Below are 15,109 nucleotides of genomic sequence, written 5' to 3' on the forward strand. Positions count from 1 at the left end.
ATCACGCGTTGTGTTGGCTAGCGAATATAAAGGATCCTTCAGGACGACTGGCGCGGTGCAGCATCGGACTACAAGAATACGACATCCCTGTAACCTACAAGTCCGGACGAAAACACTCCGATGCCGACTGCCTATCACGCGCACCCATTGACCTGCCGCCGCAAGATGACGAGAATGACGACGCCTTCCTTGGAATGGTAAGCGCGGAAGACTTCGCTGAACAGCAACGGGCAGACCTGGAGCTAAAAGGCGTCGTCGAATATTTGGAAGGGCACACCGACGTTATCCCCAGGGCATTTAAGCGCGCATTATCTTCCTTCACGCTTCAAACAATCTACTCGTGAAGAAGAACTTCTCACCAGTCCGCGCCAATTGCCTTCTTCTCCCGTCAGAACTTCGTCCAGAAGTATTGCACGCCCTACATGACGATCCGACCGCTGAACACCTCGGATTTTCCCGGACGCTATCGAGGATACAAGAAAAGTATTTTTGGCCGCGCCTGACCGCCGACGTCGCCCGTTATGTCAGAACATGCCGAGACTCTCAGCGACGCAAGACACCGCCGAGCCTCCTTGTGGGCCATTCCAGCAGATAGGGATGGACTTGCTGGGACCCTTTCCGACGTCAATAACCGGAAATAAGTGGATCGTCGCGGTGACGGACTACCTCACCCGCTTCGCTGAAACAAAAGCACTGCTGAATGATAGCGCAGCCGAAGTGGCGAAATTCTTTGTCGAAAATATCCTGCTGCGACATGGCGCCCCAGAAGTCCTCATCACCGACAGAGGAACAACATTTACAGCGGAGCTCACCCAAGCCATTCTGAAATACAGTCACACAAGGCACAGGAGGACAACGGCCTACCACCCGCAGACAAATGGTCTTACGGAGCGGCTGAATAAGACCCTCGCCGACATGCTAGCGATGTACGTCGACATCGAACACAAGACCTGGGATGCCGTCCTGCCGTACGTAACATTCGCTTACAACACGGCAGTGCAACAAACAACACAGATCACGCTGTTCAAGCTGGTCTACGGCTGGAACCCGACGACGACGCTCGACGCCTTGCTGCAGCACGTCACTGACGAGGAGAACCTTGACGTCGCTACCTACCTCCAGCGCGCCGAAGAAGCCCGACAGCTCGCCCGCCTGCGGATCAAGAACCAGCAGAGGACCGACAGCCGACACTACAACCTCCGACGACGCTTCATAGAGTACCAGCCCGGCGACCGTGTTTGGGAATGGACCCCGATACGCCGACGAGGACTCAGTGAGAAAGTACTGCGACGCTATTTCGGACCCTACAAGGTCATCCGACGTATTGGCGCACTGGACTATGAGGTCGTGCCACACGGCATTTCGCATTGACAGCGGCGCCGCGTACGATCTGAAGTGGTCCACGTGGTGCGCCTTAAATCCTTTTACGGACGCTGACGAACTTCCTTATTTTTTGTTTTCTGTGCTACAAGTGCTTTTGTTTATTACTTGCGTATGTTTGCAGCATCGGGTCGATGCTTTTTAAGAGGGGGGCAATGACACATGTACTTAACTTTATCGGGCGACCACGTTTCGCCGCCTAACAAATGTTATCGCACAGCATAAGACGCGCCTGCATGTAAAAGAAGTTTCTGGAATGTTTTAGATGGTTCCGTCCACTGTCTTTCAGCGCAACTTGTGTAATCTGATTGCATCTATGCGTGACGCGAATACTGTAGAACTTTGTGGAAGACACGAGGGTCCCAGCGGTTAATCTGGAACATTCGACGACCGATCTATAAAAGCCGACGCGATTGATCCGCAGATCAGATTTTCGACGATCGCCGACCGTGTTCGCCGCTTTCGTTGTGCTACAAGTGTAGCCTGTTTTTGTGGGCACAGGTTCGGCCAATAAAAGTTAGTTTTGTCTTTCACAGTATTTGCTACTGTGTTCTTCAACGTCACCACCACGTGACAATATTCACGGACTCCATGTCTGCGTGAAGGAAGCTTCTCCATAACGACGTACCCACACATATTGCGAAACACAACATCTTTATCGCCCAGTAGAAATCGTATTTATCCCTCGTGACGCGGGAACATCGGGGAATTAACGAGCTAATCAACTTGTCTGCGAAACATTAAGCGAGGATCCTGACATTCTCCGGCCAGACCCAGATGAATCACTATTAACCCTGCCACACCTCTAACCATATCGAGGCGCAAGCCGAATATTTCCCGAGCTGCATGCCGATCTGCCGCGCCGACAAGGTGTGCTCATCCCCCTGGTACAAGAACACGCCCTCCTGAACCCCGCCCTTATGCACCTTCTAAAGGGCCTCCGCTCAGAAAGCCCACCGTTGTGCCGCCACTGCGGAGGCTATCCTAATATTCCCCACATTATATGACCCTGCTTCCCCACACTACACCCTACACCTCCTTCATATCCCTCACCTCTAAACCCACGGCCTAGTGGCTGACCGCAGCCACTTAGCACCAGCAGCCCCGTGCGGTCTTTATCGGCGACGCGCTGGAGAATGCTGCAAGCGAGGCCCTAGGCTTATGGCCCCCACTACTTAATAATTTTTTAATAAATAATAACAATAACAATTTTTATTTCTCACTTTTCACAGAACACAGAATGAGAGCGGACCAAAAGGTGCATCAGTAAAAGGGTGATTATTCATCAATTTCTCAAAAACTTCTTGATTTTCTTCCTGTTTAAGAATGCTTTGCGGAAGAACACGAAGTAGAATATTTGTGGAGAACATTTAGAAAAAAGATGTTTGACTTTACAGAGAAATTAAATACCAAGTATTGAATCGGCTTGACTCCAAAAGCAGAAAAGACCATGGATCACCTTTCGTGTATTGAGGCTAGTTAAGAAACGAAGGCATGTTGCAAGTACTTAAAGAAAAAAAACACACGCCTGTTTTAAACGGCGACAAGAATTAACACGCGAATACAAAGGCCTGTTGAGAAAAGCAAAATGACTGTATCTTAAACAATTAAATTATAATATGAAAACAAATCCCAGACGGGTATGGCAATATTTGAAGGAATGTGGGTCTGATCCTGTTGGAATAAATGAAATTATTTGCAATGAACGCACTCTTTCTGACGATGCAGAAAAAGAGACATGCCTAAACAGATACTTCCAATCAGTCTTTCTTTCTCAATCTGCATGCAGCTCACAGTCATCCAATAGCAACGTTCCTCTTATGCAACCAATCAAACTTAGCGTTAGTAGCGTTGAATCTCTGCTCAAGAACATTGATGAAAGGAAGGCTATTGGTCCTGATGGGATCTCTCCGAGAATTTGAACAGTGTGCTCAAGCCGTCTGGCTTTACCTTTATTTAATTTTTCACAAGTCATTAACTACTGGTCAGATGCCACAGGACCGGAAAATAGCAAATGTAGTCCCAATTCGCAAAGGAGGTTTTAAAAAAGAAGTTACTAATCATAGACATATTTCACGTACTTTGATTTCGTGCAACATTATGGAGCACATAATATATAAGGCCATCATGAAACATCCTATGGACAACACGTTGCTTACGAACATACGACATGGATTTCGAAATGGGGTTTCATAGGCGACACAATTGATTAAATTTTATGGTGAGCCGGCGTCTGTAGTTGATTTGGCAGGTGGGGGGGGGGGGGTCAAATAGACTGCATATACCTGGACTTGCGCAAAGCATTTGATACTGTTTGCCATTCTTTACTACTTCATAAACTTCGTATGCTAAATATAGATTCAAGTGTTTTTAGCTGGATAAAAAACTACTTGTCTAGTTGCCGTCAACGTGATGTCCTGAATGGTACTAATCCGCCTCTTTCACGGCGCGACGGCGCATGCGCCCTGCCCTAGCGGATTGGACGCGAAACATTTTGGAAGGAATGCGCGCGCGCGGCCGCGCGGCCTGATATCGGGGGAAGGTACCCCGGAAAAAAAAATATCTCTCTTGGACGCGCGCTGTTGCAAACGCTCGTGCTGTGTACCGCGTTGAAGCTCTACTGGTAGTTCGAAGTCGGTTTGGTGCCGAAAACGTGCGTAAGACTGCAACTCCACTTTGAAACAGAAAAGTGCCAGGGCTTCATCCGGACTGCGCCGTGAACCACGTAGTTGCCGCCTTGCATTGACGGCTGTCAAATTGATCGATAAACCCTTGCGTTACACTTGGGCGGCACTTCAAAAACACGTTGCTGACGCAGTCTTCTTGCAGCGTCGGCCCACTGTTGCTGGTGGTGGCAGCGCCTGCCTGACTTCATGTACTGTTTTAAGGCGTGGTAACAATTGGTCTGTACGAGAACGACAAAACGCTGACTCCGACGATTGGCCGACTATTCAGCACTGTGTCACTGAGACCATTTGATCGTAATAGGCCGATAACGACGCAACCGATGGGTGTGAGTTGTCATATAGCGCGGCGGGCTTTCGTGTCGACAGCACCGATAAAATCAGCGTGACGACCGTGATAGTGTGACGGAACTCTACGTGATCAGCCGTCGAACCGACAACGCGATAGCTGCAGCTCATTCCCTTGTAAATATAATTATTCGCGCTCAAGATACGTTGACACGCCTTCGAAGTTGAAATGCACAAGCTTCAGTCCTCTCAAGCCGTGCACGTGAAGTTTGAGTCAATGTTGATCGTGTTTAGTGAAGTCTGGGTTAGGCCTGATCCCGTCGAGTTCGCGCACCCGCTACTGATGGAGCTGGACTTCAAAAAATAAGCAGTCAGGACGAAGGAAACCGGTCTTATATTAAGGTTGCGGCCCTATAGCGATTTGATAACTACTCTTCACTTCGCACTGCACGTACACAATAAGCGGCAAGCAGCGACACAGTGTTTTGCCAACACCTTGTACTTTGGTCACCGTACCCGAACGCTGCCGGTTGCATTCCAGTAGATGGTGGGTCTGTGGGTGTTGTTATGCTGAATTTCTTAACTCCAAAGAAGCATTGTTTACCTCTGTGTCAAACAGGAAAGGAGAGACAGTGCATTCGATACAGCAGCGTAAACTCGCTTAGTTGCCAACGGTGTCAGCGATGGCATCCGCCTTTTTGCGAGAGAACTACACGGCATATAGGTGGGGACTTATGCCAAGCACAGTTGTCTCTAGTAATACTTTATAGCACGCGCAAACTGTAAGTATGCAGTATGTATGTAGTTAAACAAAAGCGAGAATCATTAGTAGCAGCCCGTAATATATGTGTCTGGAGCACAGTTACACTTGTTTAAGCGACTCGGCCACTCATACTTACTCGTCTGTATGTTTCGCTACGTTTTGAGAATATTTCACATCAGCGATGCGCCGTTTCTGCAATAACCGAAGCTGACAGCGATCTGAAGCTGTAGAGGAAAAGAAATGCACCACTTTGGCAAATCCCACGTGGAAGGCTGCGCTCGAAGGCTTCTTGAATATGCGAAATGTTTAGTGAATGTGTAGAAGGAATACAAAAAGCGATGTGCAATCGCAGACATCAGCGACAACGAACTCAAGGCAGCCGCGTCGGTAGACGGAACTCAGCGTGTCTTTATCGGCCGCGCTGTTGCCGCAACAGCGCACTCGGGCCCGTTCACCGACTATACTCGACGGGTGAACGATATGCCGCCCCGCAGAAACCATTAATAATTAATCGCGATCTACGAATCGCACAACCGACGTACACTCAACATGAGCGCAGGCACACAAATCAACCGGCGAAATCCCCGACACCCTTCCAAAACGTTTCCAGCGGCGTGCGTCAGAGGGTAGCACAGGAACATGAAAGAGGTGGATTCAGATTATATTGAGGTCGCATCAGTCGTCCCGCTAGGATCTGTTCTGGGGCCTCTTATTTTTCTTATATATATAATAATGACATTAACTTAGGTATTGACTCTAACATGCGGCTCTTCGCGGATGACTGTATTATGTATAGAACAATTGATGATGAACATGATGTTCCCAAACTGCAGGCCAACCTAGATTGTATTTGCGAATGGTGATCTAAGTGGAAAATGAATTTGAATTCGCGTAAGTGCGTCCATGTGCGGTTTACTAAGAAGAAAAGTAATCGATGCCAGCTACTGTCTAATGGATAATATTTTAAGAAATGCACGACTAAATATTTGGGCGTGATGCTCTAGGGCGACTGCTCTTGGCGGGCACACGTGGACTATGTGGTTGGCAAAGCAGCAGCTGCGTTGAATTACATTCAAATAAATTTAAAATGTGCTAATTCTAACCTTAGAAACACGGCGTACCTAACATGTATACGACCTATCTTGTTACAGCTTGTACCCTGTGGAACCCGTCACAGATATGTCTCATAAATAAACAAGAAAAAATACAAAACATAGCAGCCAGGTTCGTCTCGGGTAGGTGCGGGAGCAAGTTGCACAGCACTGAAAAAAGAGCTCAACTGGGAATCCCTGTCGTCTCGACGAAAGAAACTTCGGCTAAACCTTCTGTATGAAATCTATCACAACAAAACTTGAATTGATAGGGAAATGTACTTAAAGCCGCCAATCTACATATCGGCACACACTGACCACCAATGCAAAATTAGAGAGTACCGGGCTAGGACGCACTTGTATGCCAATTGCTTTTTTCTTGATAAACTGTCGCAATGGAATCGACTGTCATGTGGACATCTGTGCGGTGTGAATAAAGCTGTATTCTTTTCACGTTTGCAACCCCTCTGCTGTAACGCTTTACGGCTAAGCGGGGATATGTCTGACTAAAGAAAAAAACGTAAGGGTAAAAGCCACATGCAGTGGCTTGAGAAAACCCCATTACGTCCCACATGGCAGTATGACGAGGAAACAGCTTAGTCATGAAAAGCGCAGAGAAATACTGGAAACATTGGAATACATTCTGAATTTGCGAATGTACAAGGGCGACAATACTTACAGTATGGATCAGTAAGAAAATCATCATCATCATCAGTCTGGTTACGGCATGCCCAGGTCATGTGCTAATTGTGGCCATGTTGTCCCTGCAAACTTCTTAATCTCATCAGCCCACCATTCTGCCGCCCCCTGCTACGCTTCCCTTCCCTTGGAATCCAGTCCGTAACCTTTAATGACCTTCGATTATTCTCCGTCCTCATTACATGTCCTGCCTGTGCCCATTTCTTTTCTTGATTTCAACTAAGATCTCATTAACTCGCATTTGTTCCCTTCCCCAATCTGCTCTTTTCTTATCTCTTAACGTTACACCTATCATTCTTTTTTCCATAGCTCGTTGCGTCATTCTCAATTTGAGTAGAACCCTTTTCGTAAGCCTCCAGGTTTCTGCCCCGTACGTGAGTACTGGTAAGACACAGCTCTTATACACTTTTCTCTTGAGGGATAATGGCAACCTGCTTGTTCATGATCTGAGAATGCCTGCCAAACGCACCCCAGCCCATTCTTATTCTTCTGATTATTTCAGTCTCATGATCCGGATCCGCCGTCACTACCTGCCCTAAGTAGATGTATTCCCTTACCACTTGCAGTGCCTCGCTACCTATCGTAAACTGCTGTTCTCTATCGAGACTGTTAAACATTACTTTAGTTCTCATCAGATTAATTTTTAGACCCTCCCTTCTGCTTTGCCTCTCCAGATCAGTGAGCATGAATTGCAATTGGTCCCCTGAGTTACTAATCAAGGCAATATCATTAGCGAATCGCTAGTTACTAATATACGTACACAATTGAGAACAGCCTTAGTGCATTTGTAACATTGTGTGACGTAACATACAATAACCCGACATACAAAAACAGAATGAAACACCATCCATTAGTACGGGAGCAGCCAAACACTAATTAACCTTTTTATCGATATTTCTTCCAGTGAGATGTTATTCCGTTCAAGTGTGTTAAGGTAACAGGGGAGTTTATAGACGCTTGATTGAAATCGGTACAGAGTCCGACAAAACGGTGTAGACCAAGCGGTGCAACGGCGTGCATTGTATATGGGCACATGGCTTTGAAGCTTGAATAGTGTCAACATATCTGCGTTGTTTGTTCTAATATCATTCTTGTACATAAGAATTAAACTGAAGGCATCAAGATTAGGCACTTGAATTATGTTAAACTCAGAATAATAGTTTTCTGTCTTGGCATACCATGGTATGTCAGCAACTAACCCTATTGCACGTTTCTGAGTAACAATAATTTTGAATAAATTATGCTTCGTACTTGTGCCCCAGACAGTGTGGCAATAGTTAAGTATTGTAACTAAGAATGCCTTGTAGATTAATAGTTTATTTCTTGTTGATAGCACATACCGTTGACGACATAGCACCCAATTAAATTCAGTTTTTTTCATTTTTGATCGTATGGTATTTATTTGGGTACCACAATTAAGAGATTGCGAGAAGGTTACTCCCAGACATTTGGTACTACGCATGGTTTGAATATCGTTGTCCCCAAACTTAAGCGTAATATCTTTTACAACATTGTTTTTCGCTCGAAATACCATGGCTTTAGTTTCGCGGGTGTTCACCTTTAGGCAATTTTCCTGCGACGACTGACACATCCATTGGAAAAACTGACTACCCTGTAGAGGATAAGTCATTTTCTCTTCTACCGGTAATGAGCACCGTAAGGTCATCAGTGTAGGCAATAAGGTTCACCGGTAGCTTAGTGTAAAACATATAATTTAGGTGAACTGAAACCAACAAAGGACCTAAGATGCTGCCTTGCAGCACGCCCGATTTTATTTATTGGCCATCAGACAGAGCATCATATTGTGCGCTTCAATTTGTTTACGATGTTGAAGGTATGACCGTATCAAAGAATTAGGAATCCCCCTGATACCATAGTGGTTTAGTTTATTTTGGAACAAGTGATTATTGATGAAATCAAAGGCTTCGGAAAAGTCAATGTAATTTCCGAGGACAAGGAGCGTGTCTTCAAATGCATTTATAATGAGTTCCTTTTGCTTGAGCAGTGCCAACTCAGTGGGTCTTCTTGGTCTGAACCGCAACAGATCATTCCTAAAACGGAATGCTTATCTAAGAAATTAGTTAATTATTCTCGTGTGATTAATTTTCTCTGTACCTTGAGAAATTACCGGTAGAATAGAAATTGGCCTATAGTTTGACAATTCAGAAGTATCGCCTCCATTGTGTATCACAATAACTTTGCAATCTGCATCTGCTTAGGAAATACTCCACTACTGATAAAACGCTTGAATATGTATTTTAAGATTGGGGCTAACAACTCAATTACATATTTTAGAGATTTTATTTGAAAACAGTTAATATCTAAACCCCTACTCTTTTTAAGATTTCTGAATATATAAATAATTTCATTTTTGGTTGTAGGGGGCATAAACATCGACATGAGACGCATGGTGCTTGGTGAATTGAGGTGTTTGTCGAATGTATAGGAGAGCAGACTGTATTTGTGATATTCACAAAGAAATGGTTGAAGGCATTCGATAGATCATGCCCTGTCAGCACAGCACTATCGCTCATAATGCAGTTTGGACCACTGTTGTAGTGACGTCCAAGTAGTTTACCTAGTTGATGCCATCGATGCTGAGGATTCGTGCTAGAATTATCTGAAAACGAATAGCTGAAGTATTCGTACTTGGCTTGACTTAGTTCTTTGTTCAAGTTGTTGCGATATTTTTATATTCAGACAATTTCACGGGATCTTTAGATTTAATAAATTGCACATATATTTTCGTTCTCTTTTCTTTCTTTTTTCAATAAGGCGTTCGTAATTCATGGTTTTCTCACTTTTGGTTTACGACGGTATTTTAAAGGAAAGCAGTTTTGACATATGTGTTTTAACTGAGTCATTAGTGCATCGTATGTCACATTTCATCAGATAGTGACAATATATAGTAGAAGTGGGCTGTACATATTTCTTTACGAAAGGTGTCGTGGGATATTGAATGAATGCAGCGAAAATAAGTAGCCGGTGATTTAGATGCATGTTTAGAGTTGGTATTAACAATTAAGGCAAATACTGAACAATGGCCACTGATGTCAGTTATCAATGTTTCCGAAGTTATAGTGCTTTTATCGTTGTTAGTGATAATTAAATCTAAATAATATGAAGTGGAACAAGTTACGCGCGTTGGTACAGTAATTACATTCACAAGAGCGCAAGAATAAAATAAAGCAGCAAATTTCGTCTGCTCTGGTGACGCGATTCGCATATCAATATTAATATCACAGGAAAGGTATAGTACATGCTCATTTATAGACACATAATGAAAAAGCGCTTCTAACGATGCGAAAAAAAATTTGTTTTCCGTCTGGAAGGCAGCAGACAACACAATACATATTTTTGTCACTCTGAACGGTCAACACTTCACAGTCTGAAGAGCAGAACGTGAATTTCTCAAGTAATGTGGCAGGAAGCGAGTTAACAATTTGCAGGGATACACCACCACCTCTTTGAGTTTGCCTGTTACTAGCAAAGTGGGTGTTATTGTCTAGTACAAGATATGTTGAATCATCGTGGTACCATGTTTCAGTAAACATTATTGCATGAAACGAAAAATTAAGGGAAGCAAAAGGCTATCTATTTCATCAGCCATGTTGCACACATAACGATAGTTCATATGAAAAAGAGCAACGCTATTTTTACAGTAAACGCTATCCAGATCTGCGATAGAACGCAGCTCATGGGGGCATCCATGTTTTTAGCTCATTTTATTCAACTCGTTCGAGCTAGTGATCCTTAGTCTGGCCCTGTTTTCAGGTTTGCGGGCATAAATGTGCCCATCACGCACCCAAAAAACTTCCAGTTCGTTTCACGTTTTTTGGCATTGGCCTGTGCAAGGAGGCGCTTCCTTTCAGGACACAGGTGCTTATTGACGCAAATTGACACAGATTCAGAAAACCCAAACTCACTAGCCATTAGTCGCATTCGTCTTCCTTTCTTCAGCACGGCAATTCGTGTACTTCGGAGTGCAAACTGGACGATATTGTTCTTTCCAGTTTGGCTTCCTGGTACTGAAACCCGGTGGCAGACGTCCATATCAGACGGTGATATGGGTTCCCCAATACTGTCACCAAGCTTCATGATGATTTCCGTCACCTTTTCATTAGCATTCACTGGTATTCCTTTTATTTCTATATTGGCCTTTCGCGAATACTGTTCGCAGTCCGCGATTCGACACTCGTTTGATTTTGTTTGACTTTCTATCTGATCACAGCATGACTTTAGTTAGTCATTTTCAGTGCGCCAGCGTTTTTCTTCTAGAACAGCTTTCTGTTTGGTTATCATATAACTTCTCATCAGCAAACTTGAGATTAGCTTTTATTTCTATCAGTTCATTTTGAATGTCTCGTTCCAGAGAATCTCTCAAATTCTTGAGGTCGATCCTGATTTCTCTCTTCAGGTCCTCAAGGGCACTTACGAATTCTTTACTCACTTTTGCCATGATGACTATCAGTAAGTTACAACAAACACTGGTATGCTATCGTATGGCAGCAGTGGCGTAGCACAATTTCAAATGTAGTAACGAAGTTACAAAAGGAGTAAACAGATTTCACCAACCTGCAGCAAAAAGATACTGCTGTCATCCACGCGAATGATCCAGTGCTGTTCACGCCATTGCTGCCATTTGGTCGGTGTCCGACAAGGTCCCGCTATTTGTAGCCTTTCCGCTGACGACGTCAAACCGCTATCTTAGCGAGGCATTCTAATGAATGCACCAGACTTATCATCGAAGCAGCAGCGATTGCCGATGATGACTCAGTTAGCAAGCCACCAATTGCATTAACTGACAAAGAACTGGTTTTTCTGAGGTCGCACATGCGCTCCCGTTGTTCTTAGGTCGTGAATTTTGAATGCATACTTATGTCGGGCTGTTGCTTTGTAGGGCGTGCCTTTGTCTTGGTATGTTTCTTGTATGTCTTGTATGTTTCTCATAATAAAAATCAGTTGGAAGTCAGCGCTTGTCTTCGTCGTCCTTTTTTGTTCCTCGTCTGTGTATGCGCTGTAAGTGGCGTTTGAGACGTTTCACCAAACCAGCAGCTAGGAACAGTCCGCACGTTTTGTGTTTGGGTCAGCGCTTTGCTCGGGGTAGCGGCCGAAGGGCGAAACCTGACCACACGTGGTAGGTAGGCCCAGGACGTAGATAGGAAAAGACGGATGATGAGAATGAACTGGTTACCGAACCTGCAGCAAAAAAGATGCTGCTGTCCGTCCATGCGTATGATCCAGTGCTGTTTACGCAACTGCTGCCATTTTGCCTGACGTTCCTACAATAATGCGTTCTCTCCCTTTCGCGCTCGTCGTTCGATGAATGGATGGATAGGTAAACTTTATTGCGGTCCTTTAGGACACCCCTAAGCGCGCAACGCGCCGCTCCCACGTCGGGACAGAAAAGCCGAGCCCCTCCGACTCCTCCTGGGCCCATTGGACTACCCGTAACTGTTCTTCGAGGTTGGGGCTGCGTAGAACTGCATCCCAGCGTGAAGTGTTGCGTTTATCGACGCATAATACGGGACACCGCCAGATCATGTGATCAAAATTTGCTAAGTCACTACATAGTGCATATGCATTTGTTGTCCGAATTTCGGGCTAATCCTTTGAAGCAGTAGGGGGTTTGGGTATGGCCCGGTCAGTAGATACCTTAGTGGGGGTTGTAGCCTGAGGTCTATGATGTTTACTCTGGTGGAGGGGGTAGATCCTCCCAGCCAAGTAAAACTGCTTAGTAAATTCGTTGTATGAGGAAGGACAGTCCCGATTGTCTGTACCCCCAACATCACGCCGCCCGATAGCTAAGCGGTCAATGATCCCTCGCTCAGCAGTGTGTGCCGGCTAATTGAGGTTGGTAGAACACCCTCAACCTGTCCCGTGTGGGCTCGAAACCAGAAGACTTTGTGTGACTTGATCTCCTTGCCCTTAACTATCCTTAAGGCCAGCTCGGATACGGTGCCTCTAGCAAATGCCCGCATGGCTGATATCGAGTCACCGTAGATCGCTGTTCTCGTGTTCAATAAGGCCATCGCTACTGCAGTCTGCTCTGCGCTCTCAGAGGACGTCGTCCGAACCTAGGTTGAGTTTATCACTTCGCCTTCATGGTCTACTCTAACCGCAGAGAAAGCCCGTCCGTCAGCGCAGCGCGCTGGGTCTACGAAACTGTTCTCCGAAGCCCGTTCACGAGCTTTTTTCAGGAGGGCCTTCGCGTGCACCTGACGTCTTCCCACGTTGGGTTCCGGATGGAAGTTTTGTGGGATCGGGGCTACAGTGATGCGGTCCGGCTTCTACCGAGGGTCGCAGCGGAACTTTGTCTATACTATGGTGAGGAGAACGCCCAGCTCCTGTAGCCTGTGTCCTAAAGCTTGTGTGGTAGATAGCCTGGCGAAATGGGCCCTCTACTGCGCATCCGCGATTTCATCTGCTGTGTCATGCATGCCGAGTTTAATTAAGCATTCCATGTTTGGGCACATGGGGAGGCAGAGAACTCTCTTAATTGCCTTCCTGATTAATGCGTTGAGCTTATCCCGATCCGATCTTTGCCAGTTACGCATGGCCGTGACGTAAGTGAAATGGCACAATACGAGCGCATCTACCAATCTCAAGAGGCTATCTTCGAGGCTCTGCCGACGCTTGGCCACTCTTATTAGTCTGAGGGCATTGTCCGCCTTCTTAGTGAGTCGCAGCACTGTCTGGTTGTTAGAGCCACTCTACTCAATCATCATGCCGAGAATCGGGATGGCATCGACCCTCAGTATATAACCTCCATTGTTTGTGCGCAGCTTGAAGTCGCATTCGGCGAGTGGCTTCCATCCCTTTGGTTTTGAGCCTCTGCGCTTGGGTCGATATAGCAGCAGTTCCGACTTGTGCGTTGAGCACAGAAACCCTTTAGGCTCCAGGTGCCTCTCGGTAGCATCAATCGTCTGTTGCAGGGCCGTCCCTACCTGTCCGTCTCTACCTCCCGTACACCAGATGGTGACGTCTTCAGCGTATATGCTATGAATGATACCGTTCATATCAGAGAGTCTTCTGGAGAGACCAATCATGGCGAGGTTAAAGAGGGTAGGGGATATGACTGCCCTTTGTGGCGTCCCCCTAGACCCCAGCTTGATCATGTCTGAAGTCAGGTCCCCTACCATAAGGTAGCTTTTCTGTCTAACAGGAATGATCAATGTACCAGTTGAAGTGCATACCCAGGTTAGGCTCGAGATCGTGTATAAAACGAACGAGTGAAGAATGTTGCCAAAGGCCTTTTCCAGGTCTTTTCCGGAGTATGGCTCTCGTGTCCAGCGTATCGCGGTCAATAATGTAATGCTTGATGAGCTTCATCGCATCCTGCCTGCGTCGAGAGTCCGGCCCTTAAGCCGATCATGCTGTGTGGGTAAACATCGTGGTCCTCCTGATAGGAAGTAAGTATGTTTTGGATTACGTGCTCAGCAACCTCTCCCACGCATGATGGGAGTGAAATTGAGCGGACGTTGTCGAGGCTGGGTGGCTTACCTGGCTAGGGGATTATGTGTTGACCTATTTCCACATTTCTTTTTTGTACTTCACCACTGCTCCATGCTTTGCTAATGATGTTCGTCAGGTATTCGATAAACTTATCGTCCAGGTTCCGTAGGGCCTTGCTTCGGATCTTGTCCGGACCAGGAGCCGATCTGCCATTGAGATCGTGGAGCGCCTGCCTGATCTTCTTAATCCCTAATTCTGCGTCAAGCTTGCCGGAGGCTCGTTGTCAGGTGAAGGTGGTGACCAATATATTCTTCACGAGTCTAGATAAAATTTCGTCGCCGAATGATTCACGCTTCGCTGAGTATAGAGTGCGTGCCAGTGTGTTCCGTTGGTTGGATGTAGTGATCGTCTCATCGAGCCGATGTTTTAGGAAATTCCAGGTTCCACCGTTGCGGCATCTGTCCGTCGATCGAGTCAAACAGCTCATCCCAGTACTGTTTAGAGAGGGCTCTGGAGTTTTACTCTAGAGTTGTGTTGATTTCCGAGATCCTTTTTCTGGGCCTGCGGGTGAGGCGCTGTCCCTTCCACCTGGCGACGAGAGACTGCTTAGCCTCCAACAAGTGAGCCAGACGTCTGTCCAGCTTTTGCACCAGAAGGTAGATGCAAAGCTCTTTCGTGGTAGCTTTGATGTTGTATCCAACCTGTGCCACACATTGTTCGTGGCTGGGGTTGTCCTCACTCTCCATTCG

The sequence above is a fragment of the Dermacentor variabilis genome, unplaced genomic scaffold (genome assembly GCF_050947875.1).
Source record: "Dermacentor variabilis isolate Ectoservices unplaced genomic scaffold, ASM5094787v1 scaffold_27, whole genome shotgun sequence".
NCBI lineage: Eukaryota > Metazoa > Arthropoda > Arachnida > Ixodida > Ixodidae > Dermacentor > Dermacentor variabilis.